Source organism: Manis pentadactyla, chromosome 13, assembly GCF_030020395.1.
Source record: "Manis pentadactyla isolate mManPen7 chromosome 13, mManPen7.hap1, whole genome shotgun sequence".
NCBI classification, from domain to species: Eukaryota; Metazoa; Chordata; class Mammalia; order Pholidota; family Manidae; genus Manis; species Manis pentadactyla.
Window position 1 is genome coordinate 76,546,034 of NC_080031.1, and position 11,440 is coordinate 76,557,473.

The following is an 11,440-nucleotide window of genomic DNA, read 5'->3' on the forward strand; positions in this document are numbered from 1 at the left end:
CTTGAAAAATTCTCTTCTGTATCAGCAGTACACTACATTGGACCATTAATACTGTGCCATAATACATATACATATTTTTAAATAGAATTTTATGGTTTAAAATTCCCATAAAGTTTTGCTCACCGAAATACACATATATGAACACAATTGTCTCTACATTTCACTCAACATATTTTTTATTGTGCTATAGGAGTTATCAAGTCAGTATCATTATGTCAGATAATTTTTTTAACTATTAAAATTATATTTTACATATAGAAGAAAGCCTTTATTATGAGCCCTAAGAATTTTTTTCTGCTATACTTTGCATTTATCATCTTGCTACTTGGCACTAAAGCACATGTATACCTGATTGTACCCTTTGGAATCCTTTTTTCTTTAAAGACAAGATTTCTAATTATTTTTTATTGTGGTAACACAACAGAAGAACAGTTTGCAATGTTATAAAGTACACTTAAATATTTGGAAAGTGGGTAGATCTCATGTTCTGTTCTTTCACAGTAACCAAGATATAGAAACCACCTCACTGTCTGTGAAAATTTATTTGTTTGACTTTTTCTCCTAAACGTAGGAAAAGAGATGAATGCAATGATTCTAAAAACAAACAATCCAAAGATTAGGAATGTTAATATTTATAAACAAAATATTTTCCATATAGATTTTAAATCCTACTCTGTGCTACTGTTTTCTTGAGATAGTGTTTGCTCATGTCCCAATCTCCCACCAAACCATAATTGATGGAATAAATTAGGATCTTGAAGATAAAATTGTAGAAAACATTCTGTGTTGGTTAGCAAATAGTAGAGCCTAGAATCTCCATTCTCTGAGGCATAGCAATCACTCCCATGATCTTCTGGCTTCTGAAATGAGGTGTGTGCATATTTCATCACCATCCTCTAGTCTCGAAGATGTAAATTCCTCAGTGATGGGACAATAACAGAAACATGTTTTTCTTATTGTTGTGGACTCACCATTAAAATCAACCTGCTGAGTTCAAAACCTGCCCTGCCATTTAAAGTGATGTAAGTGTAGGAAAATCACTCCACCAGATTCTTCATTGGAAGTTTTAGATTCTTTGAATATTTATCATGGAGATTTCTTTTCTAAATTGGGTGAGCTAATCCATCTGTAAATTTTAATTTTCACTAATACTAGAAGTCTATTATCGTCATTAAATAAATGATAACAAGTATATGCCATTCTTGCTCATGTATTATACAGGCTTTGTTGGTTCCAGATGAGAGAGGATGAGCTATGGAGATGACAAACCAGACCACAGTGGCTGAGTTCATTTTTCTTGGGTTTCCTGGTATTCTCTACCTGAGACACATTGTTTTTAATGTTCCTCACTGTGTATCTGTTGTCCCTCATGGCAAACACCCTCATCATATTCACTGTTGTGATGGAGACGACACTCCAGACCCCTATGTGCATTGTCTTAGGAAATCTGTACTTCCTGGAGATTTGGTACACCACAGTCACAGTAACTAAACTGTTGGACACCTGCCTGTCACAGGGTGTAACCATCTCTGTGTCTGGCTGTATAGCCCTGTACTACTTCTTTTTCTCCATGGGAGCTACCGAGTGCATCCTCCTGGCAGTGATGGCCTATGACCGGTACCTGACCATCTGCAACCCTCTAAGATACTCACTGCTCATGAGTATTCCAGTGTGCCTGCAGTCCGTTCTCTGCTGGATCTTGGATTGGGGGCTTCATTTCCCCTCTTCTATTTACCATACTTATCTCTCATCTGAACTTCTGTGGTCCCCAGAAGATCAACCATTTCTTTTGTGACTCAGACCCCATGTATAAACTCTCTTGCTCAGATACATTCTTGGTGGAGGCCTTGAGCTACACATGTAGCTCTGTTGTGATTCTCAGTTCTTTTCTTCTCACCATGCCCTCCTATGGACACATTGCAGTCACAGTAATCAGAATGTCTTCCCAGGAAGCTTGGAGAAAAGCTTTCTCCACCTTTGCCTCCCACCTCACTGTGGTCACCATCTATTATAGCACCATCATCTTTGCCTATGTCCACCCTCCGGCCAAGTACAACTTCATCATTGGTAAAGCGGTCTCCGTGGTCTACTGTGTGGTCACCCCATTGGTATATCCTCTCATATACACTCTGAGAAACAAAGATGTGAAAGTTTCTAGCACAAAAGAGATTGCTCATGCAGGGGATTTGGGAGACCATCTAAAATAAGCAATTTAGAATGGTATCCCATGCCAGATTTGCAAACAGTAAGTATTGTTAAGTACATTAGTAAATTGATACCATTTATTACAGACACTCTCTCACTTTTCATATTGATTTGTATCTTCTTGAAATAGTTATCCTATAATTAATGTATTTAAGAATGTTTTTTTAGCTTAATGCCAAAGTTACGAGTTTCCAGTCCATAAACCATTCAGAATAGGTAAAAAGGCTGGTTTAGTGCCATATGATATTTCAGTTAAATGTTCTAATAATATGTACTTTAACAGTAACTATGGGTCAAAAATTGTCCCTGTTAAAGGGGGAATGTTTTAATTCCATCTGGTAAATGGATTAATATAAATTTGTCACTATGTACATTAAAAAACACATGATGATTCAGTATTATTCCAAGACATTGATGTAGATTTAATTATGAATATAAACATAAAAATTAAATTAGAAACTAGAAATTACTCTCTAATTACTATTTTTCTGAGTAATATAACTGAATTTAAAAATAGTAGCAAATGTAACAAGATCAATAATTTGAGAGGGAGAACATGGGAAAAGTTTGAACTGGACAGTACAAGAATTGGATATCTAACAAGGAAAAGCAAATATCGACTATCTTAGATTTTAATATAATAGTCAAAGACACACTCATTTTACTATATACTAATTCAATTCAGACTAATAGGCAAAAAAAGGATGGACAACTACTTTTCCATTATTGTGTATCACTCTCCCATGTGAATAAAAAGTTCTATAATTTTCAGTACAGCTAAGAATCTACACGGATGGTAAAGGTGATGGAAGAAAAGGTATCGTCAAAGCTTTTTAAGTATGAATTTTCCACTACATTGCCTCACCAAGTCTCCCTATTCAAAGTAGGGTCAGTGGATGAGCACAGTCAGAATAATCTAGGAGGTTTAGAGAATGAGAATTTACATAGTTACAAGATATCCAGTTGGTTGGTTTGATATGCATATTAAATCATGAAAAGAAAACACTATTTTAAACACCCAAGTTTCTAAACAATTAAATTTTAAAGGGAAGAGAATATAAAGAAATCAGAAAACAGACTGGTGTGTGCCATAGAGGAGGGGGATAGGGGAATGGATAAAATATGTGAAAGGGGAAAAATTAGTGAGAAAAACTTTGGTATCTTCATCTGGATGATGCTTACATAATTGTAGATGAATATCAAAATTCATCAAGCTCTACACTAAAATTTGAGTATTTTATTGCAATAACACAAAAAATTTAATGAAAAAAACAAAGAACTTGCTGCACATGCCAATGTTTAAATATGTCTTTGCTTATATATGAACTCTTATTTTCTGGTATAAAATAGAATTGCATTTTTTCTGAATGCCTAATTAGTTTTCATTTCTAAAGTAGTATGCATGCATGGAAACTTGTCAAAATTACATTTACATGTAAATGTGAAACAAGTCATAATCAACATTTTTTGCTAAATCTTTCATTTCTATCAGCATATGAAAGATTACATAGAGACTTTCACAACATGAGCAAAACATTCTGTATCAGTCCAGTTACTTCTGTATGCCATCGCACTGAAGGGGAGGGAAAAAAAGGATTTCATCCTTTTTGGGTATTCCGTATGAGCCTAAGTATTAAGCAGTCACTAGACAGATTAACAGGAAAATGGCATGTTAGCTATATTTATTATTTTCATGTCCACATAGAAATTTTCTAAGGGAATATGAAGACCTGGAGAAGCAAGTAGAATCAAATGGTCATATGCATTTAAAATAATATTTTACTAATTCATTTTTATTTACGTATAAATGACATGCAATATTTTATTGGTTTCAATTACACAATATAGTGATTCAATAGCTCTACATAGCATTAAATGCTCACCCATAGTGAAGTTATTATGTCATCATGTTACAGTTACTGACTGCATTATACATGCTGCACTTTCATTTCCATGACTAAATTATAATTGAGATTTTGTGCCTCTTTACCCACTTCACCTATTTCACTGACCCACCCTGACCCCTTCCCCACAATAACCACCAGTCACCTCTGTGTCAATGAGACTACTGCTGTTTTGCTCATTTTTTTTTTAGATTCCACATATTAGTGAAATCATATGTAATTTGTCTTTCTCTGCCTTACTTATTTCACTTAGAATGATACCTTCAAGGTCTTTCCATGTCCATGAAAATAGCAGGTATTCTCTCTGTTTTATGGCTGAGTAATACTCTACTGTGTTTATGGGCTGCATCATTATCCACTCATCTATTGATGGACACTGACTGTTCCCACATCTTGGCTACTGCAGTTAATCTGGCAATAAACATAGGGGTGCATATATTTTTGAATCACAGGGTATTGTTTTCTTCAGGTAAATTCCTAGAAGTAAAAAATAAGGGGTCATAGAGTTCTTCTATTTTTAGTGTTTTGAGGAACCTCCATACAGCTTTCCTCGGTACCTGCACCAATTTACACTCCCACCTAAAGTGCAGGAGGGTTTCCATTTATGCACATCCTTGCCAACACTTTTTATTTCTTGCCTTTTGGAGAGTGACTATTCTAACTGGTGTGAGGTGATAACTCATGTGGATTTGATTGGCATAAACAGACATTTTCAAAGAAGAAATACAGATGGCGAACAGGCTCATGAAAATATACTCCAATTCAATAACCATCAAAATGTCATGCTCTTTGAAAGGCAATGGTAGGAGCATGAAATGAGTAGCTAACAATTGTAGAAAACAATTGCAAAACATGTAGTCAACAGAGTATATTAGAATAAATATCTTAACTCAATAATAAAGCAAAATAAAAATTCAATTAAGACCTAAAAAAATACATGAAGAGCTATTTCACTGAAGATGTAGACACGGCAATAAGCAATTGATAAAAAAAATTTACATTAATTACCCAACAAGGAAATGCAAATTAGAACCACATTGCGTTGATTTCAGGGCTTCTCATAGATAGCGCTATTGATATTTTGGTTGTATAATTCCTCACTGTGGAGGGCATTTCCAGTATAATCTAGGATGTTTAGCACCATTCCATCCTCTACCTACTTAGATTCTAGTAGCCCTCCCCTCCCTTCAGTCATGATAATGAAAAATCTCTTCTGACCTTGTGAAATGTATCCTGGGGATAAAATTATCCCCTAAAGCCATCATGGAGACCCACTGATGTAGAGCCTACTATTGTAAATGACCAATGAGATAATCATACATGCCACAAGTAGGTATTAAGAAGAAGATATATTCAGTCCTCAGACAATTAATAACCCTCCATATGAAGTACTAAAGGAGGCATTTAAAACAACTTTAGTTTTCTGCTGATTAAGCTAAATTTAGTTCTTATTGAAGAAGAGCTGCACTTGTAAGTCACAATCTCTGATCACAGCAGAGACCTGAATATATAGAGATTGCATGGCAGCCTTGTATCCAAGATGGCAGGTTATAGAAGCATAATATTTTAAAATATCGGTTGACCCTTAGTGATGAAAACATATTTTCATGGACTGCTTATTGGCTGTGTTTGGTCAATCAGCATATTGCATATGCAGTCTGATTTTATAGACTCCCCAAAGTTACTTGCACTTTTAAAAATTCAAATAGTTTTAGATGAATGGCATTAGTAAACTGTTTATTGGTTTACCCAATATAGAAAAATGTTACAGAATTTCCATCTGTGATCACTTTAATGTCTAAACTGTATATAAACCCCATTCTTATTTTGAATTCAAATAATTATCATTTCTTCTTAATTTTTGATGTTGAACATTTTATGACATGCCTATTGTACTAAAATAATCAAATGCAAAGATATCACTTTTTGATATCGCTAAACATCTATCAGGCCTGCTAAAATAAAAAGAATGTCAGCCCCCAGTACTGGCAATGCTTCAAAGTTACCTAGTAACTCACATGTTGCTGATGTGAAAATAAAGTGGGACAGTCAACCTGGAGAGTAGTTTGGCATGTCGCTTAAAATAAACAAGTAGCTACCACACAATCCAGCAATTTCACCTGGGGCATTTACCCCAGAGAAATTACTTTTGTTCACAGAAAAATCTCTTCAAGAAGACTTACAGGAGCTTTATTTGTATCAGCCAAAACCGTGGAAGAGCTCATTTGCCCTGATACAGGTAAATAATTAAAATAAAATACAATGATATATGAATAATATGAAATACTCCACAATACAAAACAACAGTCAGTACATGCAATAACCTGGGTTGATCAGGGGCATTATGCTGAGTAGAAAAAGGCCAGTCTCAAAAGCTTATATATTATATGATCCCATGTATAAAACGTTCTTAAAATGACAAAATTGTAGATACATAGAAGATGTTAGTGTTAGCCAGGATTTCGGTGGTGGTGTAGCTATTAAATGGCAACATGAAGAATCCTTGTGGCTTGGGAATGTTCTGCATCTTCAATGTCAATATCTTGGTTGTGATACTGCACTTCAGTTTTGTTAAATGTTATTTGATGTGCAAAAAGGGTATGTGGTATTACATAAATCTACAAATTCATGTGAATCTACAACCTAAAAAACCTAAAAATGTTTTAAATGAATTAAATAGAAGAATTATCAAAATAGGTGATTTCATTATCCATCCCTTGTATCTTAAAGATACTATTAACTGCCTTTCAAATATGTTATATCAGTTTAGCATTCAAACTGCAGGCATGAGACTAGCTTTAGACAGATACTTGGGATGGTTATTATCAGTCCTTCAGATTGTTAGGCTGAGTGAAAACCTGTTTGCTTTGAAATTAATTAATTGTAACTAGAACAAATTATGTATGTTTTTTTAAACTTTATTTAGAAAAACTAAAATCCCTTAATTTGATTTTAAGTGTCGTTAAAAATCTTCCATTTTCAGCTCTGTCTTTGAGCTCTTGGTTTTACACTTAATGCTCATGGTTCTGCCCTCTGGGCTCCACCAAGATTTATCTTATTTTTTCTGAAATGCTGTTAAACAAAAGAAAATGAGTTTTTCTACCATCTTGCTCACAGAGACCATAATTTGCTTATGTATAAATTTCATGTCCCTCCAGGATACTCTTTCTCTCTTTCAGTTCAAGCTCAGCAGGCCATTTATCCTGATTCAAAACTGTCAAGAACAAAGTGAAGATTGCATAAATTTCATGGATTTTCACTCCACTGCACAAAAGCCAAACTAATATAAAATTGATACGCAAAGAATTGCTATAATTCCTTCTCTATTTTTGGCTTTTGTTGAAATGGCTGAGGAACAGACTCTTAAATACCCTACGTGGCCTCTAGTTTGAAAAGGTTTATGAGGAGTATCTTCCTCTCTTGTGACTAAATACTGTTTCTACCTTCCCAAGTTTCAGAAGAATGTAGTAAAGTCACCCACTAAGTCTTTTTTCTGTGCAATGCTTTCAGCAGACATTTCAGAATTTTTGCTTCTTTTTCTTTGTCTGGGTATGGTACAGCATGACCATTTCTCATGTAATCAAATTCTAGTTCTTTTATTAAACATTAATTCTCTCATTTTATGACTTCCCCAGTTTATTATAAGCAAAGAGGATCGTAGGTTCAGGTCAGACACATTGCTTGGAAATATCCTCAGCGATATATCCAAGTTCACATGTCTGAGTCCTGCTTCACATAAAACTGTAGAACACAATTTAACTAAGATTTACGTGACTGCATACCATGGAGCCCACTAACTCCAGGACCCAATAACATATTCCACTTCCACCTAAACTCACCTAGAAGCAGTCTCACAGTTGGATTTCTGGCATCAGTCTGCCAACATTACATTTAGTAGGTTTTCTCCAAGATGATTTAGGAGTTTTCTATAATGCTGTCCCTCCCTTTTCTTAAAAACAAAGATTGTTGTCTTGGTCAGGGCAACAGTTTCATGAGTGTGTATACATGTCAAAATTCATCAGGATATACACTAAGATTTGTGGATTTTATTTTATGTACCTTGAAAGGGTATCTCGCCGTGACCCTCCTTACCCAGAATGACTCAGGAGACATGGGCCCACGCAAGAGATTTTATTATCTGAAAGAGAGAGTGGCTGCCCCAGAGGGGGGTGGGGAGAGAGAGAGAGAGGGAGCAGCAGAGAGAGCAGTGGGATAGAGGGAGCAGAGACAGAGAGAGAGACAGAGAGAGGGAACAGCAGAGAGAGCAGTGGGACAGAGAGAGCAGGGAGAGAGAGAGCGAAAGAGAGCCGGGGACAGAGACAGAGACAAAGAGAGAGAGACAGAGAGGGCAGCAGTGTGGTGCCTTTTATTGTTGTGGATCCGCTCGGCCTGTTGCTTTGGGGGAGGGTCGGGATGTTTAGAGATAAGGCGGGGTAAGCCCAGTCAAGCCCCAGGCAAGCCCAGGCATAATTCTCACCGGCTTCTGTGCTTGGGACCATGGGGCAAAATGGAGGATCAATTACTATTTTCTTACATTCCTCCCTTTTCTGTTTTATAAGTGGTAGAGGATTTGGGAAGGGGTAAAGGTCAGTCTTCAGTAACTGCTTCTTGCTGATTAGGGGCGATGAAGTTCATTTTTGTAATGATGGGGGGCAGACCTCAGATGAACCCTTGGTCTGCAGTGGCGATGGCATTTTCCAGGTTCAATAAGGATCATCGTCTTTGGAGAGGGGTTGGTAATCCTGTAATATAAGTTGGTTAAAGGTTTGGTTAGAAACTTTTTGCATTTGGGCTGATTGCTATGTTTACATAGGGTGGCTGAATTAATAGCATTTTTTGTGGACATATGTGTATGCAGCAAAGCAACCTGTAGGGCAAAGGGAATCCTTGATGGTGCCATCTTTTGGACAGTCTGAAAGAGAAGAAATGGCTGGTGTTGTTTGGAATATAGGTCTGGTGAGAGAATAAGTGTTGAGACCAGGGTTAATGATCTTGAGGCATGATGCATGGCCGTTGTAATGGAGTTCTTAGGACTCGGTGTTGGCAGAAACTTCTTCAGTGATAGGTGGAAGTGGAGATGAGCAGTGTGAAATGTAGAGGGAGAGTAAGAGGTCCCATCAGAGTGGAGTAGGAACCGGTGGGAGATTTGGTGAGAGGGGAATAAGCTGACACAAACGGTTTATGGTGGGAGTTGTGTATCCAGAGGGGAAGACCCTGGAGTTTAACTGCAGTTGGCATGGAAAGGATTACTGTGTATGGTCTTGTAAGGGGAATCTTTTGGAGAAGTTTTTTCCTGTCTATGGTAATGGCCTTGTAAGCGTGGGAAGAGCTGAACTCCCAGGTATGTGACCTGAGCAGCAGACAGCTGAACTTTGGAGGGTGAAACTCTATAGCTGTGTTCTGAGAGAAAGTTTAAAGGAATAGTATCCTGTTGAGATGTTTGTAGGGAGGGACTGCACCTGAGAAGATCATCTACATATTGAAGGAGTGTGGAGCTCGAGAGAATAAAGGATTTGAGGTCTTGTGCTAGAGCCTATCCAAAAAGGTGGGAACTATCTCTAAATCCTTGGGGAAAGACTTGTTAAGTGTTCTCTGAATATTAAAAATTAACTTAACATAAGGAATCTCCTGCCTTGATTTTTGTCTGGGATACTGGAGTTTTGGTCTGGGAGTATATCAAAAGGCTACCTGCTCAGCTCCCAAGGTGGGCTGAGGCATTGTCTATTTGCTAAAGAATCCTGCCTTTTACTATGCCATCTACAGCTGGGTCTGCATGCTAAGTTAGTTGCTCAGTTTGCAAAATTACCTCATCACATCTGAAGGAGGAAAGACAGCACATAGGTCTGGGCCTTTTAGTATGCTAAAGTGAATCTTATACACGATTACAAATGATTAGCATAATAAAACATGCGCTACTCTTCTTTATCTGGGGAACATTAACTGATGTCACTGAAGAATGTTCAACAGTTTTAGTAGGGGTGTGTCCTAGCATGTAGTTACTTTGCTATGACTGCAAATATCCTGCCTTGCTTTCTCCAGAGGCTCTCACCTTATTCTAAGCCTATGGTCCCTGTCTCATTCTCCCCTCTTTAGATAGAGACTGTAGCTGCTGCTAGGGAAAGGGGGCGATGACCGCTCTGGCTGCTTCATGCTGAGAAGGGGCACAGTAAAGGGTGCAGCTAGGTCTCCATCACTGGTCAGTTGAGAGGGCCTCGGAAGGTTGGCGCTTCTATTCTGGGTTTCATTTCTATTACTATTTGCAGTTTTGTGGCTTCTAGGCAAGATAGAACAAATTGTTATTAGGTTAAGTAGCAACATCTGGAGTTGGATTTTCCATTCCAAGGACAAACTTGATGAGATTAAGAATGCATGGCTGAATATGAGAACCAGAAATATCAAGAGTCTAATTGAGAATCATAGCCAGGTATCATGGGGATAGTAGAATTCTGGATCGAGTTTACATCTCAATGACTAGTATTAAGATTTTGTATAGGTAAGATTGCATTATTGAAACAATATTTTTCTCTAAAATCACTCTCATTTTTATTAGAAGTAGCCAGATTAAGAAAGTAATTAACAGTTGGCTTGATTATTTGCATAAGTGCAGCAAGAAGAGTAATTGATTACATTGCGATCTTTTAAATGTGCTTTGCTGGAACTTTCTGTAAGGAATTTCAGATTGACCTTTTAAGGGCTACTTGAGGCCAGAAAGCCAAGCCAGACTTGCCATCAGGTTGTGCCTACAGTACCTGTACATTTGGGTGAATTCCTCTCTTCTTGAGATTCCCAAGACATTCCTGAGGTTCCTACACTTGCCAGGAAGTGACCTTCCTTACTCACCTGATCAGACTGCTGGGAACTCTGTAAGCAAGGTACCAGGCCAGTTCTTCCAAGGGGCTTTGTTGGCTTTATAAAGTCAATCTTAGTTCCTTAAAGCTGTCTGTTCATATATGAGTTTACACACGTGTCTCTCAGGTATGACATTCCAGTAAAAGCCTTGGTATATAACCAGTGTTTTCAATTAGTCCTCTTACAAAGAAAGCAGATTTTTATTGAACTTGTGCAAACAAACATACTGCCATGAAATATAAAAATAGTCACTGAGAGTTTTTAAATTCTGGAGGGATCAGATATAGAGAAAGATAAAGTTTCAATTTTGCTTATAAAGGCAATCATTTACTAAACTGTTGTCAGCTTAAGAGAAAAAGCTTAAAACACTTTATCAACAACATTTGAAAAAAAGCCACGAAATTATCTTCCTTAGTTTACTTAATCCTATGTAACTAATACCTGTTCTGCTGAAATCTAGTTTTTTAATAGTTTAGGAGTAA

At 37.0% G+C, this 11,440-nt stretch overlaps 1 pseudogene; it reads left to right on the plus strand.

Moving 5' to 3' along the window:
- The first annotated feature begins 1,254 nt into the window (after window positions 1-1,254).
- On the plus strand, window positions 1,255-2,207 carry LOC118921463 (olfactory receptor 6F1-like; annotated as a pseudogene).
- Window positions 2,208-11,440: the final 9,233 nt, after the last annotated feature.